At 43.6% G+C, this 27,160-nt stretch overlaps 1 protein-coding gene across 4 annotated transcripts in view; it reads right to left on the bottom strand.

Annotated features, from left to right (window-relative positions):
• Positions 1 to 23,408, bottom strand: part of Sema6a (semaphorin 6A) — a 128,169-nt gene extending 104,761 nt beyond the window's left edge. For 2 of the 4 annotated variants that reach the window (XM_004836164.3, XM_004836165.3), the window contains exon 1: positions 19,304 to 19,925. The gene's annotated coding sequence lies outside the window, so the exon portion shown is untranslated. Of the gene's footprint in view, positions 1 to 19,303; positions 19,926 to 23,309 lie in introns of those variants that run through there. The other 2 variants (XM_087194683.1, XM_004836163.3) reach the window with 2 other exon arrangements.
• Positions 23,409 to 27,160: the final 3,752 nt, after the last annotated feature.

The raw sequence follows: 27,160 nt of genomic DNA, 5'->3' as shown, positions 1-27,160 counted from the left end.
AGAGCAAAAATGTGTATGTATAGCACATTTGACTCTTGCATTGTGTAACTCTGTATTTGGCCTGTTTTTTAGGGAGTGTGTTGCGAAATTTATTAACATATTTACTTTAAACACAAGTAGTATCTCATTTACCTTTAACCACTTGACAATCCATCAAGTATAATCTTAGTCAAATTTCTTCTAAACTTCCATGTAACCACTGTCATGAGATTACCTCTGAACTCCAAGTTCTGCCCCTCAAAGGGATTAAATCTTAAACACACCTTCTCAACCACTGCTTTGGCAGATCATGCTTGGTGTCATTAGTGTCTATTTAATATGGCAGCTGAGGCCTTGTGGTCCCTTTGAAAACTGGGGAGAGTGGAGCCTTGGAGAAGTGAATTATAATTGCCTGCCGCAGGACTGTGTGGCGCTGCCTGTGACAGCAGTAAATGGGGAAATAGGAAGGCATTAGAGAAGGTCTGTTGTACTGATGAAGTGGAATTCCTAGAACACACTGTGCTATCAAATGAGATGTGGCTCCACAGTGCTGGGGGCAAACAATGGGTTCAATAGGACCCTGCACTGGTTGCTGGGCATAGTCTTAGCTCCTTTAGTCGGAGGTGCCTTTCATTTAAGGGAGCAGGAGCCACATTAGAGAACGGAAAAGAAGTCCAGAAAAACAGAATCACACATTAGGGGAAAAACTCAACAGACTTTGAAGCAGGATGACTGAATGAAACAATACACATATGGCTTCTCACATTCCTATGATAAGCTTCAGCAAATCTATAATCTTTCTTTCTATTAACACCTGTAGAAATGATTGAAAGAATGTGTCCAGCCTCTATGCTGGAAAGATCTGGGTGGATGACGGATCTTTCTCAGATTTTTATCTCTGGAAAGAGTTGGGGAGAAGAAGACTTTAATGAATGGGTACGGGCGTGGGTCCCAGAGAGAGCCTAGAGTTAGGGAGGGTCTCTGTATTCTGTGTGTATGTGTGGCCTGAGCTCAGGAAAACAAGCAATGAACAGTAACATCAGTGAGAATGTTTTAAATCACCTACTACAAAATATACCTTGCCTTAGAAAGAATCATCTATCAGATGGGTAACACATTCTACCAGTCATAAGCCAGGAGTGAGTTAAGAGTTAGTGCTTAACTTGCAAAATTTAAGAAACAAAAGAAAAACAAAACAAAAAAACAGGGGAGAATTTCTACCCAAAAGTGCCTCAGGCACTCCGCAGTTTAACCACTGAACTCAAAGACAGTTAATTGTAGCCTGTACAAGTCAGCGCAAGCCAGTGTCATTAACGGGGCATCATCCAACCAGTTTGCCCCTGAAATATGCACTGTAAAGTGATTTTAGTGTGCAAAAATCCTTTCTGAGCAAAATATTTGCACAAAAGTATATTGCAGTTATCACCAATTACTTATTAGTAAAGGTAGGCAATGAAGTATACACTTTCACCTGGAGAGGCCTACATGAAAGTAACATGTAGTATTTTTCATAATATAGTTTTTCAAAATGACTGTGCAGAAAGCAAAGTTGTGAAGAAAATTCTACATTTTAAAATTTGATTTGATGTAAGGTGGGCAGTGAAGTCCAAATAACCCGATTTGTCACCTTCTTGAAAGGTTTCGGTTAGGTACACGCATACTAGCACACATACATAGGAAATAAGCATTAAATACCCTTTCAGAGGCTTTGTGTCAAGAAGCTCTGGAACCCATAGTCCTTGACTCTGGAGGAAGCTGTTTCCCAATAGGGCCTGCACCAGAAGCCAAAGGGACAAGTCTGGGCAGTAGGGTCACTGTCAGTCCAGACCAGTACTGCCTTATTTGTTGAGATTGTTAGGACACTGCCAAGTAGGGCCTATTTTGATGGAGGTTTTTGTGTTGTGAACATCTGCCCGTAGCATCTGGCCAGGGCTCAAGTCCATTTCACAAGAAACACCAAACAGCCGTCAGATGGTCCTGCCTTTGGGTGAATACCAAATGAAAGAGATTCTCATGCCACTGGGGAGGCCTCAGTTGCTAGCATCCATCTCTGGAGACACCCAGTGTTCAGGCTCTAACTTGGTGTACTCCCTAATCCCTGACCAGTAATGTCCTTATTTCTGTGAAGAAAGCTTTGCCCACCTCAATAAATAATTGGAATAGATAAAGCCAGAATTAACTCTCACTTGCTTTAGAGTTAATGATCAATTTAGCCCACGCTTTTCTTCCTCAGTCGCCCAACTTTTCTCTCTCCTCGTTGTACTTCAGTGAAGTAGGAATGAAGGCCAGATCAGAACAGAGACTACTTTCCAGCCCCTCCACTTTACTGTTTAGTGGTTTGCTATTAGGTTTTGTGTTTGAAGCTAATGACTTCATGTGACAGTTCAGTTTACTGTTATGAAGAGTAAATGGCAATATAACAAAGTTTCACTGTAAAAAATGAACTTTTTGCAAGTATACATTGTGGGAGAGTTGTTTCCTTTAAATTTTTTTTTTACTTTTATTAGTACATGTTTGCAATACATAATGTTTACATTCACTTAGGGGATTAGTGGATGTACATAACAGATTTCGACACACTGGTTTTGAGTCAGACTTTTACAGGGAACTTAGGCCATCTTGATGAAAACTCCTGAACACTGTGATTCCAAATATAACATTACCTACAATCTAAACACTGCAATTCACAAAACTCATGTAGTAAATAACACTCTTGGTGTTATTACCCCAGCATTTCTATGTCTGTTCCTGGAGAGCAGGAGAGTCACAGCCTAGGGCATGAGACATTAGCCGATGAGAGCTGGTTGCAGACTTCACACTGCACCCAAAGGCAAGTAAACACCGTAGCAAACTTAGGTACCTCGCCTCTAATACTTTATTTACTATTTTAAAACTATGCAGCAGTATCTAACTTAGCTCTCTGCAAACAGTAGGCATGTAATAAATTTATTTCCTACATAAAATAAATCGGTAGTTATTCAATCAGTTATTTTAAGTCATGCCCTGGCACACAAAAGAACATAGAGAAAAAGACAGAAGCAGGCAAGAGCGTCATTTGGACACTATCATGCTGTCATTACCTTATTTTTTCAGTTTCAACTTTCATACAAAGGACCTATTCCCTGCTGGTGACAAAAACACTAAATTTGCCTAATTCTACTAGAAGGGCTTGATGTCAAATAATAATGGCTAATTTTATTGAGGGCTTGCCACACGCCAGTTTTCCTTCTGGTACATATTGCTTCATTTAATCATAAGAATCATCTTTTCAGATAGGTACCTTAGCATTCTCATGTTAGAGATGAAGAAAACAAGGCACAGAGATACCAAGGAACTTTCCCAAGATCACATAACCAACAGAATAGCAAACTCTAGAGCTCATACATTCAACTACTTTGTCATGATACTCCTCTACATGAAGCTGGACTTTCAGATGGATTTTGTGTATGTCTAGCATTAATATGGTCTTAGATGCCCTACCTGATGGTAGTTTCAATGCTCTGGGACAAACACCATCATCACCATCATCATCATTAACCATTTTGGTGGAATACCTGTTAGTCACTGCTTCTATAAGCTGGATGTACTTGAATCATTGTCCTGTTACTGTCATGACCAATGGGAATGCCTACATCATACATGCAAAAATAACTAGGGAGTCCAAAATTTACTCTCCTCCCTTACTGCAAACTCTAGAGTATGTTTGCTTTTTATCCAAGGAACAGCAAAGCTGACACTACTGAAAGCAAAGTACTTAACACCAGTTTAAGCTGCAGTGTGTGTCTCTTTAACATCTTCAGAGAATATTCCTTAAAGTGCTTGGACTTACTCTTGGAAAGTCTGGACTACGAAAATGTATCGAAGTTTGAGAACTCTTCTCTGAGGACCCACAAACTTTGAGAATGTCTGTTCAAACACCCAATGGTGGTTGAATAAGTTTTTTAATACTTGTCATTTTATTTAAATTTATTAAAGAAATTCTTTTAACTTATTTAGACTGAGTTTATTTTAAAACAAAATAGAAAATAAAGTGAAATTAATTGGGAGCCCTAAGCCTTGATTTTTCATGTTTGACTTAAGACTTCAGAGTTCAGCTTTCAATTCAGTCACTCCTGTGTATGTTTTTCCACTCACGCTGTCCTTTGTGCCATTAGTGATGGGCACATTTTATTTTATTCACAATGTTTCAAATGATGCACCATAAACTTCCTATCTGTATTTGGGTCAGTGTGCGTGGCTTGGCGGGCAGGCTGTTGGTTAGATAATAACATTCTCTGTATGTTTTTTTCACTTTTCTTGGGATCCAAACAAAAGTGGTTTGCTGACGTGAACACTAGAGGGCAGTCTGCAAGTAAAGTTAGAAACAAGCAATCCGACCGGCCTCTATGCAGTAACTTGACATACAAGAGATCAGATAAGTAATCTATAATTCAGTTCTCACCGACTCAAACACGGTGTCCTAACATTAAAAATAATTATTCCTTACTTTGCTAATTTTTAACTTGAATTAACAAGTTTGTGCCTGTAACATATGACATCAAAGCAGATTCATAAACTTTCTCTGTCTAGAAAATGTGTTAAAGCCACTGAAAACACCTGATGTTTCCAATGTTGTTTCTTACTACTTCTACTACTCAGTTGATTTTTTTAATGTATGAGAATAAAACTTACATGCTACAAGTTTTTTTAGAAAAGTTTGCAAGAGAAATGCAATGTGAAGGTAAGTGTAGAATAGTCATATTTTCAGGATTTTGTGTACAAATATCTTTTAACTAGTAGAAGCATTGGTGGAATCTTCTGGACAACTGCACTATATCAATATTTATCTAAAGGTTGAAACCATAAAATGAAATCTGTGATACCTCAGCCATCTATGCAATGAAGACAGTCCAAATAAATATTACAATCACATTTCCCCTTCTGTTATACAAGCAGTGTTCGCAGTGTTCAATTTTAGCACAAAGCAGCAAAAGTTTTTTTAAAAACCCTAGCTATCTTATTAACACTGTTTTTTGAAATAAACACCACAGTTGAGGTGTTATTTGTGTTTTGTAAATTACATCATCTGGAACATTTCAGTTGCATAAAGGCAATCTAAGAGATAAACACTCATATAAATATGCCCCCAAGTGGAGTGAGGGGAGGAACAACCACATGTGTATCTAATTTCAAAATTTAAAAACTTTCATAAAATTGTTTGGAATGAAAAAGAGAGGTAGGTGACTCATCTGTGCCCAGCTTCATACATGAGCAAATCATTCCGGCCTTAGCTCTCCTGCCCTTTTCAAGGTCAGTTTTCACTGACACCCTGGACAGTGCTTCAGTCTTCCTTACATCACCCACCTCGAGTTAGGGGGTAAGTCTCCCTATTGCTGGAGAAACTGGTCTCAGCTGCCACACCAAATGTGACATCTTGGATGCATTTAATTTTAAGACAGCAGCACTCTCTTTGCCGAGTTGAGGGTGAGCATAATAGAACCAGGTCCGTGTCTTTGGTATTTGGTCTATTATGTATCACATGAGTACAGTTTATGAAAGCTACTAGTTAAATATTTTATTTATAAATCTGGGTTCCTGTTTTGGCCAGTGCCACTACTGTCCATTCAGCTCCCCAGATGTGACATCTTATTCCTCTGTTCCTTTACTTTCAGCTAAACCTTGCCAACAGAATCTGTCCCCCTTTTCCACTCACAGTCCTAACAGATTAGTATTTCTAAAACGTCTATCTAATGATGTCATCTTCTTGTTGAAAAGTTGCAGCTGCCTGCAGAGCCAAGTAGCCCCCTTATTTTCCTCTCCCTTCCTCCCTTCTTTTCTTTTTTTGGTGGTACTGGGGATTGAACCTAGGACCTTCACACTGAGCTACATCCCCAGACTTTTTTTGTTTTGAGACTGGGTCTCACTAAGTCATTAAGTTGCCCAGACTGGCCTGGAATTTACAATCCTTCTGCCTCAGCCCCCAGAGTTCTGGGATTATAGGCATGTGCCACCATGCTTGGCTCTAACTCCTCTCTTTTAAGCAGGGCAGAACCCGCCAATGGCTGTTCTCAGCTGTCCTCAATTGATTCCCACACCACTTGTGCCTGAGCTCCAGATACAGGGAAAACTCTTTCTGTTCTGGGGCCCATTCTCCCTTTCCCTACTGCCCCCCTGATCCCGGCTCTTCCTCCCCTTGCTCCCATTTGCTGGAATCTCACCCATTCCTTAATCCTAGCCCTGTCCACTCTAGTACTCTTCCCCTGCTCTGCTTCCTGGCTGCCAGGAACTAAGCAGCATTGCTCAGTCACACCTTCCACCATGCTGTCTCTGCCCTGGAGCCCACCGACCCTGGCTGAAACCATAAGGAAATCAAACCTTTCCTCCTTAAAGTTGGGTGGGCGGTATTGTGTCTCAGCTAACTAATAGGACTGCTCAGTAAATTCTTAGCTAGTTAATCATTATCTTTCTACAGTGTCTAGAACTTTTTCTTGCCTAGAGTGTGTTAAATATTTATCCATTCTGCTGGGGATTTAGCTCAGTGGAGCCTTGACTGCCTTGCAAGTGTAAGGTCCTGAGTTCGATCTCCAGTACCAAAAAAAAGAAAAAAAAATGTTTATCTGTTCAAGTAAATTGAACTGCTACTTTGACTACTCCTAGTATTCTTAATCAGAGTAAGATGATCTTTGTCAGAGGGAAGGTCCACTTATGTTGTGCCATAGGTGCTCTTTACTCCTTGCTAAAAACATGTGTTTTGTTTAGGTACAAATTGCAAGCCCCAGAATATCTGCTTCATCCTTTTGTCCCTCCTGTTCCACCCTGTGCTAGGGTCAAAGTTGCCATCCTTATATTACTAATTATTTTTACTCCTACAATAAAATAGGGCTAGAATCAAAATAAAAACATCCTCCATTTGGCAACTGATCTGCTTCAGGAGATTTTGACTTAAAGTTCCAAGGATCTCGCAGAGACGATGTGGCCTCCATAAATGGCCTTCCACTGAGAAGCCCGCTCAGAAAGCTACTTCTAAACTTGCTCTGTATTGAGATTCAATCTGCATAATAGGCACTATATAAGAACATCTATGGCTGGAATTCTGTATTTTTAAAAAAAGATTTGTGAATAAAAAAAATAAATAAATAAAAATAAATAAAAAAGATTTGTGAAGTATTGAGCAAACAGCACAGAGACATGTTGAAACTAAAACCTCAGGCTCAGAAGGCTGGAGATCTGGTCCCAGGCCCTCTTACCAGGCAAATTATTTGACCTCTCTAACCTTCAGTTATCTCATCTTTAAATTGAACATAATAATACTTGCTCTACCTAACCCATAATAATACTTGCCTGGCAACTGAGGGTTGTAATGAGATTAAACGAGGTAGAGTTTATAGACACACTCTGAAAAATATAAGCACTATAAAAATGAGTCTTTATTGTTAATAACACCATCAAATACTGTCACTGTTGATAGTCATCAGTATGCCTGACTACTAGTTCTGATGTGGGACTCCAGGGAGCCTCTTTCTTGTGCACATCTCACTGCTGGAAGCCAGTCTACTCCCTTCCAAGGAAGAGGACAACATAGGGAATAGGAAACAATGAGAGATGTGAATGTATTAGGAACACTTTTCACATAATAAGCCCTCCAGTTAAGTCTAGGTATGGCTGACAACGTGGAAGAAAATAATTATCTTAGGGCCTTTCAAGCTCTGCTCAGAGGAATTTGCATTTCAATAATAATGTGATGGTGTCAGATTACTCACAACATTTCACAGCCTCCTTTACCACACCTGGCATACTGGAGGATCTGCTGTAGAACTAGACGTGGCTGTTTTTCTGAGAGCAAAGGCAATGATGTCCTCTTTTTTCTTGGGAACGGATACATTTGGGAATATTAACAGGTCTTTCGTGTGGGACATGACAAAATATGAAGTGAAAGTTTCCCCCTCAGAGATTTCCCTGGAGAATTAATTAATCAGCATATTCATCATGTTGAACTTCCTTTCATCACAAATGGGAAGAAACGCCTTGTAGATAATAAATTGACTTTTATAGAAAACTTTTCCCTGTACTCTGAACATCCCTTTTAAAAAAGTATCCAAAAGATGTGTCACCTTCTCTTTCAGTTACCTACACAACTCTTCTGCTCTTTTACTTTTGACACCTTTCTCTGAGCAAACATGGGACCATGGTGCAAGGCAACTGGATTTCAATTTAAGATAAAGTCATACTGTACTCAGTGGGACAACCACTCTAAAAATTATCTTAAATAATCACTACTCTAGAACACAGTATGGCAAATATTACAGATCAATTCAATCTTGGTAATTTCTCATTAAGATGCCTACAGATGGGTAAGTCTAATTGTAAAAGCTAAACATTTATAATTCATAAGCACAAATTATGCCAAACTAGATGGGTTATATGCTATTAGAGTCTTGCATAAGCTACAAAATGATTGTTCTCACAGAAATTTAATTCATAAGTTGGCATTTGTATATTATACCCAACTTTTATTAGGTTCTCGTTAAAAGCTGAATGTAAATAGCACATTAACATTTATAATTCAGCTTCTTGATATGTTGTAAAACTCATGACATAGGAAAATGTACTTTTAACCAATTCTCTCCAGTGTCTTCAATATTTCTTGATTCTGTGTGGCACACTCAGTGAAAGTACTTTTGGGCAAAAGAAATGCTACCTGGCCTACTACTTTCAGCAAATACAGGTTTTTATCTGAAAAAAACTGAGGTACCATTCAAAATCCCATTCAGTCATTGGAAGGGTCTTGAGTTCTGCTAAGGCAGTAAATATCGGCAATTTTAAAAGGTAAATTTCTTTTAAATTAAATACATTTCCTCTACAGAAACAAAGACTCTGTAAGACTTATAAATTTCAGTAGTCACTCAAGTGATATTTCACTCTTTATATGGCCATTATAAAAATGATACAGAATCCCATTTTTCATTATAATAAGAACACAGTGTGATTTGTGTGGCAAGGTAATGGAAGCACATTCGTGTCAATGCTGTCTGAAAATGCTCCATCTAAATACAGCCTCTGTGGATCCCTTAGAGGCACAAGAGAACATCTGTAATCAGAAATCATTAATTACGATTCCTTAAAGTCCATGTTGTATTTGACTGACATCCACACAAAAAGTACTGCTCACTTTTCTGAAAACTATATGTTATTCATGTCTAATTGGACACCCAAGAGTAACCACAATCTTGAGATTATTGAGGCAAGAAAATAAATTTACTAAAATTCTTCTTTTAACAGAAAAAGATCTGACGTTAGTCACACTGCCGCCGCCCCCCCCCCAACTTAGAAAATTAAGCAGGAACTATTTCTTTACCCTGCCAAATAATCAGGGGCCCATAATACTGAATTTACAAATGCATGTTTTCTTTGCTTCTGGGAGATACGTGAGGGGGAGGGGAGAGGGGCTGGGGATAATTGCCGCCTATGGGTAAACCAGACCACATGATCAAAAACTGCTGTGACACTTAAAAGTGTTTCTCCACAAGGAATTCCAGTGCCCAGAAGCCTGGTGAAGCCAGTAGCAATTAAGGCCATGCTATCCTTTTAATTTACTTCACATTATTGGGCTCTAAAATCAATCATTTAATGTGGTTGGGAAAGGGAGGGGCCTGTACAACAGGGATGTGTATTAAAGATGCTTGTTGATCTTACACAAAAATTTTGGCAGGTTGGATCTGGGGAAATTTAAAACGGCTGCTTTGAGGTTCACTTTGAAATAAAAACTAGTCATTTTCTAGTAAAAAAAAAAAAAGTAGCTAATTTCCTACATTAGTCCCATTTGTAATGACTTCAGAAGTTTTCTTCCTCTGCATCTGCCTGGATTTTTACCTGATGCCTGCGTGTCCTGAATGTGTCAGGTTATTTTGTTTCAATCTAAAAAGGAATCAAATTGTTTGGCTTAGACTGATAGGAGTCCTTGAACTCCCATTTGAGAAATGGCAACTAAAACATTGAGAAGTGTACCAGTATCTGTTGCACAAGGCCAGATTTACCTAACAAAAGCAAGCTGTGTCCTATATCAGACACCAGGCAAATAAATCATGACAATGTGTGCATCCCCCTCATGCAGCAACTTACTCTCCCAAATCTTTTCCTGACAGTCTGTCAATACACACACAACCGAAGAGCCTTTCTAATCAGCTGTGAAGTTAAAAACCTCCAAACCAGGCGAAATATTAGAATTGTTAAAGAAATGAAAAGTATTCATATACATAAGAGCTGACAAGGCAGTAGCCCTGTGGTCCAAAATTTGTCATCCTTTGGTTGCAAAATACAGTAAGACAGTGTCTAGCTCCTCAGTAGTCAAACCCAAAACACTACAGGTTGAACCTGAAGTAAAGCTCTAAATCTTTACATTGCCAAAACGAAACAAGCATTTATGATGTCATTTTATTTATTTAGCAATCTGTACAGCCAAAGCCAAATGAAGCTGAATTTTTGAGCAAAGTCATGAATGCCCTCATTTACCTCCACATTTATGAATTGCCTTTAATGCAGAGTTCGTTCCCCTTTGCTTTCTTGTCAGAAGATGAAAGTGACATCAGCCCCTGGACTGTAATTTTTTCATGAGCAAGACTGAGCAAGAGACAAATCCTGGAGTAAATATCAGCTGGATGTGCGCCTAACAAGGTCCAGGGAGACTCTCAGAAGTTGTCTTTTAATCCAGTGTTGAATTATATGGGAAGCAGTTTTCAGCTCTTTCTGAGCACAACTGCCAAGATAACTTCAAGGCTTGCAAGCCCTAGTATGTTTCAAACCTTTTTGAGATACCCCAACACTATCTGAGGCACTGAAACTATGGCAACCGAATAAGAAAGCAGCCTCCATGATTAATAGATGAAGGCCCCAACGACAGTGTCTAGCTAGGGTCATCATTCACGATGGGAGCAGAACTAGCACAGAACCCATCTTGAAAACCATTAACAAGTATTATAAAAATCAACCCCCCTGCCATCCTGCTGCACATACTAAATGTGTACGCTGTGAACAATTTCTATTTATCACTCACTAGGTAGCCAGGAGGATGAGCTTAGTAACTCCAATGCTTGTGTTTTTAAAATAGTGAAAGGCTGAATAGAAAGAACAGTTTTCCACCTGGGTAAGTGAGGTCTAAGAACAAATGCCCTCAAAAACCAAAATATGTGAATGAAGTCATGTGGTTCTCTGAGGTAGGAAGGAGGAGGGGCAGTTTTCGGACTGTTTGGTGTGTTCTGTGGAATGTAGATTGTCATAGAGCATTCCATTTTCAGGAAAGGAGCATTTCATCCCCCAGCTCGATCAGTATTCTCTCAGTTTTCTCATTCAAGGCCAGTAGGAATCTAGGGGAGGGGTGGGCAAGTCCTGGAGGGCCTGCAATATTAATGAAAACATTGAATACTCTTGTTGAGTAAAGAATTGCAAATAGGAAAAAAAGGAAAGACGGGTCCATCACAGACAGTTCTCTGTGAAACTCCCATATAACATTAAACAATAAAATTCTTTACTTCTTCCCAGCCCCTAAGATGTTTATTTTCCAATGGCATGTTTTCATGGTACTAAATACCAGAGCCTGTCCTGTTCAGTAAATGCTTCAAATCAAATCATGGCTGGAGGCAGGTCTTAAAGAAGAGGGAGGGCAGAAGGGCCAAGAGAGGGGTAAACAGCATTGATTTTAGAGAATCATCTATTAAAATGTTTAAATTGGCATGGATTCTTCAAATTACATTTTCTACAGATGGCAATTGTAGGTTAGATGGAAACCACTAGAAAGCACCCACTTAGAATAAAGGAAAGTCCTAAGTCTAAAGGCTGTACCTATGTGGAAATATCTATTACTAACAATATTTTCAAAGTAATGGTCATCACAGTGGCTTCTTGGGAGAATCCAGTCTTTCAGTCTTTGGGGCACATTTATTGTTGATTTATTTTACTCTCTTTATGTCCCCTCTCCACTTACAGAGAACTTGAGAAAACTCTTTCCCCCAGGATGAAAATAACTGTAATTTGAAGCCATATATTCCTAGAAGACATGAGGACAGCCAAAGCCCTCAGGGAATTGTGGTGATAATATCAATTTATTTCCCCTTGCTGTGCCTTTTGGAAGTCAGATTTTTCTCACTGGTCAGGACTTGCATGAGGATTATGTGAATCAAAATTTAGGCTTTGTGGCAGGATATCAGTACAGAAAATGCTGCCTCTGTTCAGGTGGTGGGGAAGGTAGTTGTTACTTTTGCTTGGAGATGAGTGCTCTTCCAAATTGATTCCAGGGAACAGTGACCAGGCGGGCACATGGCCATTCTTAAGACCTTTGGCAAAAATTCTGGTTAGAGCCTCCTGGAATAACCCTATCAGCAGTCAAGCTTTTCTCCTACAGATTTCCTCCCTGGGAATTTGATTCATTTCTGAAGGAGCTGCTCTCAGATTCTAAATGTGGGTTCAGATAGTGCATTTTATCCTTCAATTATCCTTAATAAGTAATAACTATCAGTTTTAAAAAATTTCCCTGTGGGCTCTAATTTGACATAGGTCCTGCACTGTATGCAACTAGGTGTTTTGTTTTGTTTTGTTTTGTTTTGTTTTGTTTGTACAGTGGTTTGTTTCTTCAATGTTTTAGGTAGTATTTTTTCAACTTCTACAGTTAGGACCATGACCATCACTCTTGCCCTGCAAGTGACTCTTTCACACACTTCTCAGCTGAAATTCACAACACTACTGACGGCTTATGATGTGAATGTTCATTTCTAACCCAAAACCTGTTTCTTTTGCATCCTCTCTTTATATCACATATTTGTAGGCTTTTCCATTTCTACTGCTCCCTACGAAAGCACTGTCTGCTGTTTCAAAATCCATTCCCAGAGCGTTTTCCAGTCCTATAATCACCCAAATAAAAATAATACCTTACACTCAGTGAGTACCTACTGTGTGCCAGGCATTGTGCTAGGAAGTTCATGGATGTTATCACATTGATTCTATTCACCAATCATGACATTGTCATCGTGTTAGCAATGTACAAATGGAAACTGAAAAAGAGAAGTTAAGGGACTGGCTCAGTCATACTGTTTGTAATGAGAAAAGAAGGATGCAATTCCAGAAAAGCTTCAGCCCTGCCTCCAGGGCTGGCTGCTACATTTCCTCTGATGGTCCCTTCACATTTATAAACAGCACCCTGTAAACCCTAACACTCAAAACTTTCCTCCGGAACTCCTGGTTCATTCTGATGTCTTTGTTCTACTTTATTGGTTACACTGACATACAGGATTTCAGAACTTAACTGGACAAAAACAATTCTCTTGAATTTTTGTAATACCTGGCAAAGTGCCATTCTCATGACCTTGCCTGATTTAATGGTCATATCAAAAGAAATCTCTCCCTGAAGCAGTTGAGATTCTGATTAATATGGTCACTATGCTTGCTCTGTGGATTGTGCATCTTTAGTGAATGAGGATATTTAACTTCCTAATGTGGTTTACACTAAAACTTTATCAAAAGACTATAATTTTTATATGATTTAGAAGATGTTGAAATAGGGTCTTTGCTATGCCCAGGGTTTGGAGTGGGAACTAGATTTTGCATCAAACTTTTCAAATTTCCAAAGTATATATTTTACCAAATGCATTTGCATTTGTGATTTCCTATTAGGCTAGCTGCAGTGTTCCAAGGTGGGAAGAGTAAGCTTACCAGTCACAAATTTCACTTAAAATACTGCAGCTTCAAATTTAAGTGGGTGGCCCAAGGAACTCAAAGTACTGAACCTGTCTTCTGACTCTAAGTACAGGATGTTGAACAAGTTATATTGTTCTGGTACAGAGCAAAATATGGCCTAATAGGCATAATAAATTCTCCTGAGAGTTTAGAACTATTGGCAAACTCCAAAAAAGTAAGAAGGTTGTGTAGTCAGTGGTTGGAGTGCAGAACAAATGAAGCCAGGGTCAAAAGCTCAATCCTCATAAATGCTGGCTATCTTCTCATCTCTATTTCTTGGCAAGTTGATTTTACCTAACTCAGACTCCTTCCAGCTCCAACCAGGTGTCTCGCAGATGTGTGCTCTTACCACAGAAGGAGACTGGGTGAAAGTGTGGGAATGCACAGGTGCCAATCCATCACCAAGACTGAGAAAACAACACACAGTGAATGTTCCACTAATGGTGCATGAGACTCAGAAATAACTCATTTGATGAAAACACGATACAGAAAAACCAGGCCCTAAAAGAGAGATAGAGGTCAGCTGCTTGCAAAATGATTCACTTTTTATTTATTCAACAAGTACTTGTTATGGAAGGCCTATGATGTAAAAGTCACTGTTTTAGGGGCTGGAGGTAGAGCAGGGAATAAAACATAAAAATGTCTGTCTTTGTGGCATTATGTTCTAGAGGAGGGCAGAAAATAAACAAGGACAATATATAGTCAGTCAGAGAAAAATGCAAAGGAATGAAATGAGGCCTGCAATGGGGCAAGAAGCTCTAGGGGAAAAGGACGAGGTAAAGAAGATGATCAAAAAGAGCCTTTGCTAAGGAAGTGACATTTGTGCAGAAATCTGAAGGATGTGAGGAGCCAGTCACACAGCTATCTGGGGAGCAAGCCACTCCATGCCACAATAGAGCCTGTGCAAAGTCATTGCAAAGGACCCCAAAGGAGAGCAAGCCTGGCATATGGAAGTAACCACAAGGACAGGTGGAAGCCAGGAGAGACCTGAGGGCAGAGGCCACAGGAAGGACTTGGGATTTTACCAGAATGAGACAGGAAAGTACCTGTGCAGAGAAGTTAACTGACCTTGCTTAGCTTTTTAAAAAGCAAAAACAACTGCTGCATTGAGAAAAGTCAGCAGTGGCCAAGAGCAGAAGCAGGGGCACAAGTAGGGAGACTGGCAGAACTGCCCAGCAGAAGAGGCCAGTGGCTTGGCTAATGCGTGGGCCACTGAGGTGCGAGATTTGGGTGAAGTCTGCAGGTACTCTGAAGGTGCAGCCCACAGCAGTGCAGAGAGGACTTCCCGTAACTCAAATAATGGAAGTATCATGATGGAGATTATAAGAAAAGCAAACTTCAGAGAGGAGGAGCTAGAGGTTGGTTTTCTGAAGATATTAAGTTTCAGCGGCCTTTTATATTGAAGAGCACTATCTACCCAGGAAGCACTGGCTATCTGCCAGGTCCAAAATACTGTAGATAGTTGAATATGACACTCTACACTATTGTAATTAGAATTATTCTAATAAAGTCTTGCAAGTGCTCATCTCTTTCACAAAGCAAGAAACCTTTGTGTATATACTATACTATAATAGTCCCTTGCTAAGTAGTCCTGAACTCCCTTCTCCCCTTGAGGTTTGTGGGTATGACATCTTATTTGCCCATTTCAAAGGGATTAAATGCCTCCCTTCCCTACCTTACCATATCCCCAAGTGGCAACCATGTGGTTGCCAGCAGAGAATAGCTCAGTTGCTCTTGCAGCACATTTTAAGGCAGATGGAAAAAGCCTTCACTGTGAAATAGAAATATCTCAAAGACAACCTGGCTCCAGGGCACCCCAAGAGAGTAGGGTCACCTAGATGAGAACACTTGGCCAAATGCTTCAAGGCATCACCTTACATGGCACACATCAATGTAGTGCCATAACACAGGACTCTCACGTAAATATGTTAAGAAACACCCTTTCCAGGAGTAGGACAATAAATTGTCTAACCCTAAAGGGGCGGGGGGCAATAAAGATGGCTTTACATGGAAGCAAGTGGCAGATGCCTAATTAACACATTTGCAATTAGTTTGGCTTGTTCTGTGATTCCTTTCTGCAAATAATAAGATGGAAGAACATATCAGTTCTTGGCAACCTAGTTCTAAAAAAACTTTCAGTGTCACCATCACTATTTTATCCTGCTGTGAAAAAGCCAAGTCCCTGTATACATAGTAAACAATCTGACTTACCCCTTTGTTCAAAACAGCATTTCCTTTCATTTCATATGGAAATACAAAACCATTTACTTTTAAAGCATGAATATTTACTTTAAATTTAATACATGTTCTTAATTTAGATGTTTTTATTCAACAAAGATAAGTCTTCCTAATCCTTGCTATCCTGATTCAATATATGCAACTTCACTAGTTTACTGTTAGCTTACTCAGCACACAAATGCTGTTTTTTACAATGCTTTTTCTTTTCTTTTCTTTTTTTTTTGGTACCAGGGATCGAACTTGGGCCCTTGTGCTTGCGCAGCAGGTAGTGAAACCACAGAGCTAAATCCCCGGCCCTACAATGCTTTTTCTAACAATACTTTTCTATTAAGTTAGAAAATCATTGAACTTTGAAAGAACTTGACTTATTTACCACATTGTGATAATCACTTAATTGAAGGTATAGACATTTTTCACATAGGAAAAATAAAAAAGTATGCGCTAAGTGGAGAAATGTGAACAAGGTGTGACTATTTCATTCATTCATTTATTTATTCAAGCAATGTTTACCTGAGTGCTCTTTGCCAGGTCTTATTCATTTTTACCCTATTTTAACTTAGAGTTTTTGTCCACTCAGTACAGAGGACTCCTGAGATGGTGAGTTGGGGTATCTGCTTAACATTTACACATGTAGACTGTAGATAGTATTGAGAACGTGGCACATTTTTAAAGCGGAATAGCTGCAAAACATAACACACTGGGAAGATTGCCACCCTTAAACTTCAAATAAGAAAATAGAATGCCTCTTCACATCATGACAAAAAATTCATAAAACAAAATTAAGATGTTAAATCTGCTGTTCATTCTTCTTTGACTTAAGAGTGGTTTGGAAAATGCCTGATTCAAAAATGTCTAAAACCAAAGTACAAATGGAGTAGGGCTTACTCAAGATTCAAATAAATTACCATATAAACAAGTAGGGGTAGACCAATTACTTTTTAACAGATAGCTCAGGTTAATAGGTAGAGACACAGTTCTGCCACTATATTTAAGGTTAGGTTAATAATTAATTTTGGTGCCTGCAGTAGTTTAATCAAAGCTTACCGTAAATGACTAAACACAAAATTTTTAAAAAACTATACAAAAGGCTTCCAAATCTTGACCTCTGCTAGCTATCTGGGTAAGGCGTAAAAAAAAATGTAGAATATTTTCATTCAGAATTGAACACAAGTGTCTTTATCTCTGGGGGAAAGCAAAAAGATTAATGTATTCTGAACCACTAATTTTCCCCTGCTCTTCACAGTACCAGACGGTTGACCTCATGCCCAAAATGTATGTCCACCAGGGGAAAAAAGACCGACAACTATCAGGGTTAAAGAAAAGCAAGGCATAGGAACTGGATCTTCCTACCAAGAAAGACTTGAAAGCCAGTGCTAGGGAACATTAAACAGCTTTTCGGGGACCTGCCTGCACATACAGCACCTAGGTTAAATGGCTTTTCAGACTTGAAGCAGAGAAAGTTGCGCATGTAAGTGTGAGAGCGTGCTTCTGGGTCTGTCCTCAAGCGCCTCAAGTGTTAAACCTTTCCTGAGTAGCAAGTCGATTTCTAGGAAGGGTAAACACGGAGCGCCCCCTCTGTGGCAGTACTTGGCCATCGCACTCCCAGAGGAGACCCGGTGCGCAACAGCCCCTGGGCTGCCCGGGGCCACACAGGCTGGAGGCTGCCCCTGAAATGGCTGGTCCCGGTAAGAAGGCAGCACCTTTGGTCTCGCGTCCCTCACTGGCTCCCGCGCACCTGGCTCCGTTCTCCTCCTCCCTGGACATCCCCTCAGGAACAACGCACACGGGCGCAGGAGGCTCAGAATGCGACACTGGCAGCTGGACAGCTGCAAGCCAGCGAAACCCGGGCCTGGGTCCCTTGCATTCTCGCACCGGCCCGTGTCACCATGTCACACCAGCATCCCGAGATCTGCCCTATACTCATCCCATTAACCCTTCCCCCACTGCTTGAGAGACTGGTCCAGCAGGTAGCGCGGGGCCAGGAGGCTCCTCTCCAGCGGGCCTGACCGGCTCCCGGCTACATCCCGGCTGTCCGCACAATCCACTCCGGTCCGGTTTCCCGCAGACTGAGCACGCTGAGCTCCAATCCTGTCGTGCCCGCCGCCCTCGGAGAAACTTTCCAAAACAGCCTGGCTCAGAAACCCACGCTGTAAGGGGAGGAGGCGCCAGGAGCAGGGGCCGGACGGAGCGGAAAAATGTGGGGGTCGGGTTCCTTTCCCGGCACCCTGAAGTCCGGGATAGCTCCATGGCTCGCTGTGTGCAGCTCCAGGGGGTAGGGGGTGTCAGGATCCTGCCTGCAAGGTCTCCCACAGTGGAGAACCAAGAGCAGAGACGCTCCGCGTCAGGGTCAGGCAGGGTGGGCATTGCCCAGCTTGCTCCCCGGCGCCCCGCCGCCGCCAGAGAGGCAGCTCAGGGGTGTGTGGAGGAGCCGGACATCCTCAACTTGGGGCTGGGGAAGCGTCTCCGTGTGAGTGGCAAGCCCGGAGCTATCTCACGTCAGGTCTCCCCACCCTTCCCCCCGGGACCCCCCTCTCCAAAGAGGGACATACAAAGCTTGGAGGAGGTGCATCAGGCACCAGCCCCAAAGGGGAGGACTCGGGGCTTGAGCGGGACGCAGCGGACAGGGAACCTGCCACTCGGCTGAGAGCTGAGGTGGGGACTGGATTGAGAGCCAGGGCACTGCGAGATACCGAGTGGCCGCCCTGGGTGCTCATTCGAGCAAACAAAGCCCGGAACCTCTGGTGCCAGTAGCCACTGGAGCAGGGATCTCACCAAGAGGCAGGCGCGGGTGCCAGGGCCATTACAAGTTTCCCGCACTCCAGGGGGCCCAGCCCCGACAACAAAAGATTCTCTTCTCCTCCCCATGGTCTCCGTGGGAGCCTTTCCTCCATCCCAGAACCCAAACCTACGGCTGGAGGAAAACAGCGGGGTTCTACCTAGCCTCTAGTCCTTTAGGGCAGAACCCCTTCCTGGCGGTCCACACCAGAAGGGAGCGCTCAAAGAATCCCACCCTCCCGGACCCACTCTGCTCCCTGCTGGCCAGAGAGTGAGGACTAGCCTCGGACCCGCACACGGCCTGGGCAGGGCAGCCTTCCTCTTCGTGTCGGTCCGGGGCGGCGCCGGGCGTGTACGAGAGGCGGGTGGGGAAGGTCGCACCGCGGAACTGGCTATCTCTGGGGCGCACGGCGTAGAGGAGCGGCAGGCAGGTTCAGGACTGCTCCCCCAGGACTGGGCATCGCTCGGGGGGCAGAAATATGAGACAAAATAAAACGCAGGCACTACAAAGCCCACAGCGAGCGCGGGAGGTGGTCTCAGCCTAGGACCCTCGGGCGGGAGGGAGCCCAGCGGCTCAGGATGTGGGCGCACGGGGACGCCCGGGCCGTACCTTTTCGGTGCATCGACGGGCAGGCAGCCGGGTTTCGAACAGACGGGTACGGAGTGTATCCCATTTAGTAATCCATTATCGAGGAGATTTCTCCGGGCCTCGAGCTGCGCTCTCTGCTTTGCAAGCCTTTGTCATTCCTACATGTGTGCTAGTCTCTTTGGGGGCAACAGTCGCGTCGTCTACTTTCTGGGATGCAAGCGAGCTGCGTTCATCTCCGATGACAAACGGTGAAGGGAAGAGGGAAAAAAAGAAGCCAAAAAGAAAAAGAGGAAGAAGAAACACCCACACTGAGGAGGGTAAATGTTCAAGAAACTCTTCTCCAAATCCCAATTCCACTTGGATTCCGCTCCAGCGAGTCCCCTCAGTGTGTCCACGCCGATTAACAAGTCATTTCGGGGCGGGGGGCGGGTGGGGGTGGGGGCGCGGCTCTGGCCCGGTCTGCAGCCAGCGGCGCGGGGCTCCGGGCGTGGCGGTGCTGGCCACGGCCGCGCGCTCCTAGGCGGGCATCATGGGCAGTGGGCGCCGCGGAGAAGCGCTGCTGTCGCGTCCCGAGCGCTTGGGCAGCGAGTGCGCGGGGAGCGGAGTTGGCTGCAGCCTCACCCGAGCAGCTCACTACTCCTCTGTCAACGGAGAGGCCGACGCTCCGGGGCGGAGCCAAGTCCCGGACTGGATTGCGCGCGGCTGACTCTCCTCCTGCAACCCCGCCTCCTTTGGCTGGCGTCTCCTCCGACCCAGAGGAAAGCTGTGGAGTGTGTGTGTGTGTGTGTGTGTGTGTGTGTGTGTGTGTGTGTGTGTGTGTGAGCGCGCGCGCGCACGCGCGCGAATGCGAACGAGGCTGAGAGAGAGAGAACCTAGGCGCTGCAGGTGGAGTTCTAGGGGCTCTGGCAGCGCCGCTAGCTCCCAGCACCATTCCTGGCCGCGGAGCGCTGGGCGGAGGTCCAGGTGGCGACTCCCAGAGCAGCCCAGCTCCCATCTCGCCACCCCCACCCTGCCCCAGCTAGGGGAAGAAGATCCCGGACAGCACTGTCGAGCCCTGCCAGATCAGAAAAATAAATAAAAATAGACGTAGTGCAGGAGCGAGTTACAAGAAAGGATTTGGTCATCGATTTTCTTAAATGGAAAAGTTCTAAAGGAGGCGGGTAAGTGAACGGCGAGCCTTTCTGATTCTGATTACTGTATCAAGAGGTGGATCTAGAAATGATGGACGCTCCACGCACCTCAATAGATAGAAGCCGGTGCGGTTAAAAATACACTCGGAAGAGGAGAACATGGCTATTAGTCTCGCGCATACACACGTTAGTAAAGCATGTTAACTGCAGCACAGAGAATGGGGTTATCAACGACAATCTGTTTTGTAAACTCCTTAGTTTTAAAGTCCACAACGCGACTGCTGTTAGAAATGCGTAAACTTTAGAAATAAGACGCGAACAATGCCGAGAACCCAAGAGCTTCGTGAAAGAGAAAAATCGCAACTCCTTGGAAGGCTCTATTGTTATGATCACATGCTGAGTGGCAGGCACAGCCTTCCTCCGCCGCCCGGACTTACAATAGCCGAAAAGTCTGGCGACCTCGGGGGCCGTGCCAACTGGTGGGACCGCGCGCCCCTCCCCCGGCCGCCGTGCGCCCCCTAGCAACTGCGCGCCCCCGGCTGCTGCTCCCCAGTGGGCTGCGCAGATGGCTCGGGCCGTGGCCATAGCCTTTGAAGAAAGTCACACCAGGCTCCCCAGCAGTTGTCGGAGCAATCTTTCCTAGTCCAGAGGTCGACGGAGGAAATCAAGTTGGGGAATTGGGGATTCAAGTCCACTGAGGCTGAGTGGCCTCGTGTTAGAAACTACCTGCTCCCTAATGGGGGCTAACGCCACTAACGAGACCACTTTCCCTTTTTCTGTTCCTGTATGAACAGGCATCTGCTTAAGAGTGCTCACAAAGAATAAATAAATGCACGAGTGACAAACCACCACCGTCCCCTTTTATTCCACAAACCACTTGGAAAAGGTGGACGAATGGTAAAGGCGATGTCAGCTCCTCTGCTGTTCTCCCCTACCGCCAGCAGGGACCGCTCTCCCCCCCTCCCCTCGAAGGCCAGCGGGACGCGGGGGCGCCGGGGGCGCGGTCCTAGGTGCGCGCGCAGCCCGGGCTCGGGCGGCTCCGGCGGGGCGGGGCGGGGCGGGGCGGGGCGGGGCGGGGCGGGGCGGGGCGGGGCGGGGCGGGGCGGGGCGGGGCGGGGCGGGTGGAGGCGGCCACTTCGCTGCACTGCGCGGTCTGGCCCGTGGAGCCCTCGGTTTTCAGCTGCGCTGCAAACACCCAGACGTGGGCCGGTGCCGCGGAGCCGGTGCTGGCCGCCTCCCCACGCTGGTCCCGTTAGGTCCCGCGCCTGAGACCCAGCCTTATTCGCTCCCCCGCTGATTAACATGCTGTGTCCGGGAAAAGTTCTTCAATTGGCAGAATTAGGCAGAGCAAACGAATTGTTTCTTAGACGAACCAAATTAATTCCGGGTTTAGCTCCTTCCCTTGGAGAAACAAACAATTAAGTTGTCTTGTTTGCTTTATGGATATATTGAAAATGCCCCACATCGAGTTTCAGGATATTGTTTAAAGGGAAATTATTTTCAATATTAATACTTGCATATTTAATTTGTAGTAACACTGAGCCAAGAGGCAGAGATTAAATTTACATAATTTAAAACTGTAGAATACGAGAGGGGAGGAATTCGAGTTTACTTTTGCACTGCCATGCAATACCACCCAGAATCTTCCTGGAAGGATTAGATCTGAAACTCCCACCGTCCAGTCGGCCGCCCGTCGTCCTGGCCATGTAGCAGCACATTTCTACTTCCCCGGAGAAGCCGGGAGCAAGGAGGAAGAGCCAGCGCAGGGAGGCTCCCAGAACTCCCCATGGTCTCGTCCCTCCCCCGTGCTGCCCCCTAAAGCCTTTGAGGTCTGAGGCGGAAGGAGCCAATGAGAGAGAACCACAGATTGCCACAACTAGGAGAAAAGTGAGCCGATCTGCAGTTACTGCAGTGCAGTGATTAAGGCTTTGGTCTCCGGAGACTGGGTTATATGTAACTAACTAGCTCGCGATCGGTGATCGTGGGCAGGGCAAGCCGCTTATCCTTCAGGGCACACATCTGTCAGCGGGATTCCTATCATACTCCCTGCCCGAGGGTCGTGCGGATCGCTGGGGTGTGTGAATGGAGAATGACTCTAGGGCACTCACTGCTCAGTAGATGTTAACTAGCATCACTGTCCACCTCCTCACCCTCCACATCAATCCTAATGTCACTTTTTATAGGGGTCAGGTGGAGACACAATGGAAAAAGTGGCTCGCCTTGTGTCAATAACCCAGGGCAGGGCAGGGAGCTACCCATAACAACTCCCTCGATAAATGCTCCCATGACAGCATCCGCTTCCCTCACATCACCTGGGAAGGGTGAGGAGGAAGGTTAAAATAAAAAGAGGGGAACTCACCTAGGATCCCTCAAGAGACCTCCTCCGTGCTAAGACAAAAAGGAGTGGTGAACGGGGAGAACTCTGTGCCCGGCTTACTGTAGACCTGGGCTGTTATCGTTCATCACCAAGAAGCACACTCTCTGTATCCTTGGTCCCTTCTCCAAAGTTTACTCTTACTTTAAACCAGTGGTTTCAAAACCATTTGTGTGTTAGAAATACCAAAGGACCTTTTAAATGTCAGAATTGTCAGGCTCCAGAGGTCCCCTCACTAGGTGTGACCTGGGCACGGGAGTTTTGGAAGCTCCCTAGGAGATTCTGACTTCAGCCAGGGGAGACTCACTGTCCCGTGAATCCTGGAGTGGGGCTGTTGCTTCTCCCTCGCCCTTTCACCCTGGTGTTGAGAGGTAAGGTCCATGTCCTCCTTGGGTCTATGCTGACTTCAGGCCATTTCTTCTCCTTTCAAAACGGTCCAGCCTTTGGTGGCTGTGTTCTACAACTACCTCCAGGCTATGGTCCACAGACCACATAAGACTTAGAGCCAGGCTTACTGTCCTACCTGTCTCGCCTCCTGTTGTCGTTCCAGTTCCAGCAGTGTCAGTATCCTCTGCTGTCTCAGTTGCTTGTCTCTCTCATCTGCACAGTCTTCTCTTCCCCCTCTGCTACTCAGTCTGAACTTCATCCTAGGCTTTATCATCAGAAAGATTCCAGGTCTGACGCACTAATTCTGAGTCCCGCCTCTCTGATCACAGTTCCACGCCTTCCACCCTTCTGCTCACACCCCCGCCCTCACTGCTGGTCTAGATGACCTCCAGACACTGCTACCCATCCACTGCCTCCTTAGCCCCTCCATCTAGCACAATCGCACTTTCTTGGGAGAAATGTCAAGTCCTTTTTCTTCTTTATCTCCTGGTGAACGGCCATCTGACCAAAAGCCAGTTCTATATTATATTAGCATCAGCCTCCTCTGCTCTAGCACTGGAGGGCTGAAGCCTGCTAGGAAAACGTATAGGCACGTTGAACTCCCGACCTCACCTGTATCCTTACCATTATCTTTCCCTCAGTCTCCTCTTCCTTCATCTCAGTCTCTTTCTCCCCTTAGCCAGATATCTCACCCTATCCAGATGTTTTGCCCTCAGCACCTCCCTCTTCCCTGAAAAACACAGTTCACAAGATGGGAGCAATTTTTGCCCCATATTCACTTCTTATCCCTGAAGGCAGCGCTCCTGCTCCGGTGTGAGTGCCGTCCCATCGACACATTCTCAGGAAGTCTGTGCTTGACTTCCAGCCCATCTCCCCCATCTCCTGTCACCATGTGGACAAGCTCCAGTCACTCTCATTTCCGAAACAGGACTCTCCTAACATGCTGGAAGGCCGAAGCAGGAAGATTGCAAGTTCAAGCCCAGCTTGGGTGACTTAGTGAGACACTGTCTCAAAGTAGAAGACAAAATGGGGCTTTTGGTTCAGTCCTCAGTACTGAAAAAGAAGGAGGAGGAGGAGAGGGAGGAGGAGGAGAACAGGAAGAAGGAGAAGGAGAAGGAGAAGGGAAGGGGAAGGGGAAGTGGAAAAGGAGAAGGAGGAGGAAGTTGTTTTCATTTTATTTGAATTCTCAGCAACAATGACCATGACCATTCTTTCCCTTGGGAAGTATTCTCTGCTCTTTTTTGACACACCACTCTCTCCTGGTTCTCCTACCATTTCTCTCTCTTTCTTCCTTTCTTTCTTCTTCTTTTAATTTTGTTTCTCTTTGGAGAAGCTTGAAAGATACGAATTTTGAAAAAATAATATAGCAACATCCCAATTTGCACTGCTCAGAACTAACAGCTATTAACATTTTGTGCCATTTGCTTCTTGTATTTGTTTTAGGAAATAAAACATCATAAAAAAGGTGAATTTCCTTAGAGCCAGCACTTGTTTTCCCCCTCACATACTCCTTTTTTCATAGGTAACACTATACGGCATTGTCTGTGCATCTTTACAGTTCACTTTCTACACTTTGCATGTATGCGTCTGAGTCAATATATAGCATTGATTTGGGTTGGTTTCCCCCAAAGTAACATAAATAATATCCTGTTCACTCATGTGATCTTTGAAAAATGCATGTCTGAATGTATCAATCCCCTGCATAAAATACTTCAGAAGCCTCCCTTGGCATCTCCACACCTTAGTCTGGCTTTCAAGGCTGGGCGCAAATTGTTTCTTGCTTACTTCTCTGGTTTCTTCTCTCTGCTGTGCTCCCTGCACTGCTTCCCCTTCTTACAGTATCATTGATGTTTTCAGTTCTTAGAGAGTTCCATGTTCCTCATTATAACCATAGGTCTGCCCATGTGCTTCAGCGTGCAATTTCCCCTGTGCCCGCTTCTACGGGTAACTCCTGTTCATTCTTCAAATGTCAGCCTCACAGTCTCTGCCTCAAGAAAGACTTTCCCAAAACTCCAGTGGGTCATACCCCCATTATATATTTTCAAAGGATCCTGTAAATGTGCTTTATAGCACACATCATATGTTGCAGCTCGAGTCAATATCTGATGCAATTATTCGTTAAAGGTTTCTCTTTCCTATTAGATTAGAATCTCCTTAAGTCCTGGGACTGTGTCTCTTTCATTTTGCTCTTATCTCTGAGTTAATGAAAGCAGTGAATTCTCTTTCAAGGGTTCAGTAGGGTAAGAAATAGGTGGTTGGCTGGAATAGTAATATTTTTAAAAGGAAAGGAAAAAGAACACTAGAAAGATACTGTACCCTTCTTGTGACTCCTGTTCTAACTGTGGATAAAATCTAGGCCTTCTTCCAGCATAGAACTTTCACTTTCAAATGTCTAATTTGCCTTTTGAAGGAGGAAAAAAAGAGAGAGAGAGAGAGACAGATGCAAGTGATGAGTGAATACAGCAATTACAAAAGCAAGATCCTTGAAAATAAGGTGTAATAAGAATATAAATATAACACTAAGAGTCCCACGGAAGAAGATAAAGCTGCAATTTGAATCCACTGGGAGCCACGCAAGAGCCTTTCTGAGGCGCAGCTCTACCAGCAGGCTGGAGCTACTAACAGTGATTTACTGTCTGCCCCTCTGAATAGCTTTGGGGGCACTGCCTCCCCCTGCGTGCAACAAGCATCTCACTGTACCGCAGTGGTGCTTTGGCTGCATTCATGCCTGATATCAACTTTATCAATTTATTGTTTGGGATATTAAGAGAATGGTAGATTAGAAATAAGGTAATGAATGAACCATACATGGTAAGTAAACCAGAACTCATATTTTTTTCTGCCCCCACAAAAGCTCTTTATATTTAGTTGAAGTTGTTAGTTATATAACACAGAGCAAAGACTGTCTTTGGCCATATTTTCATCTTTCTGTTCCAACCTAACCTTTTAATTGCTCTCCTACTAATATTTGGATTTAGAAGTATCTACTTGGATGTGAGTTTGTTTAAAATGCAGTTATCTAAATGTAATTTATTCTTTTCATACCAGATAAGTCAGTTGATTAAACATCACTTTGGAATTTGCTATTTGGCCAAAAGAATGATGAAAATTAAAATATGCTTGTTTTTTTTTTTGTTTTTTGTTTTTTGTTTCTTTTGGTACTGGGGATTGTACTTGGGTCCTTGTGCTTGCGAAGCAGGCAGCAAAACCACTGAGTTAAATCCCCCGCCTAAAATACTCTTGTTTTTGAAAACTGCTTTGAAAGCATTTGCTTCTAGGTAGTAGAAGACCCCGCTAGAAGAAAGAATGCTTTGGGATGTGCTCATACATGAAGTTACATTTCAGTTTGTTTCAATTCTGCTTTTTAGATTATATAAGGAAAGTCTACTGCTATCAGTGGAAAGAATTTTTAAATGAAATATTAAAAATAATATCATTGAATACAAAATTTTCCTCTGGAAAAAAATTTTCCTCTGAAAACTTCCCAGTAATTACAGAATATAAGGATGGCTTCCTAAAGTCTTACCCCGACTTTGGATTTTGTTCCTGGGACAAGTTTCAACTTATTCGTGCTATAAAACACTGACAATGGTTGACTAGCTAAATTTAAGAGTGTTTTCAGATACAATTTTCAGGCTGAAAGGAGTTTAAGTATTACATTTCAAAATAAATAATATATAATTCAGTACATTCCAAGTTTCAGGTGATCCAGTGACTGGTTACCAGCATCTTATTCGTACTTCATTGAATGCCAGAGGAGGGGAACAACTGATGTCAATTTCTTTGTAAAACCTCTTAAATATACTTTTGTTCATAACGAGGTATTTGTTACTAGAAATTAGAATGTTACATTTTAACATATGAAATGAAAGCCTGCACACTTGTTTTCTTAGGAAACTTTGTGCCATGGGCTGTATTATTAAGACGAAGCAAAATATACATGTTGATTTTCTCACAGTTCCTCCCCCTTTCTTTCCATGCCTCAGA

This window comes from Heterocephalus glaber, unplaced genomic scaffold (genome assembly GCF_053883595.1).
Source record: "Heterocephalus glaber isolate CG9 unplaced genomic scaffold, H.glaber_assembly_v1.0 deba00001606, whole genome shotgun sequence".
Taxonomy (NCBI): Eukaryota; Metazoa; Chordata; class Mammalia; order Rodentia; family Bathyergidae; genus Heterocephalus; species Heterocephalus glaber.
Note: the sequence above shows the minus strand (reverse complement) of the source record. Positions and strands in the feature narration are given on the sequence as shown.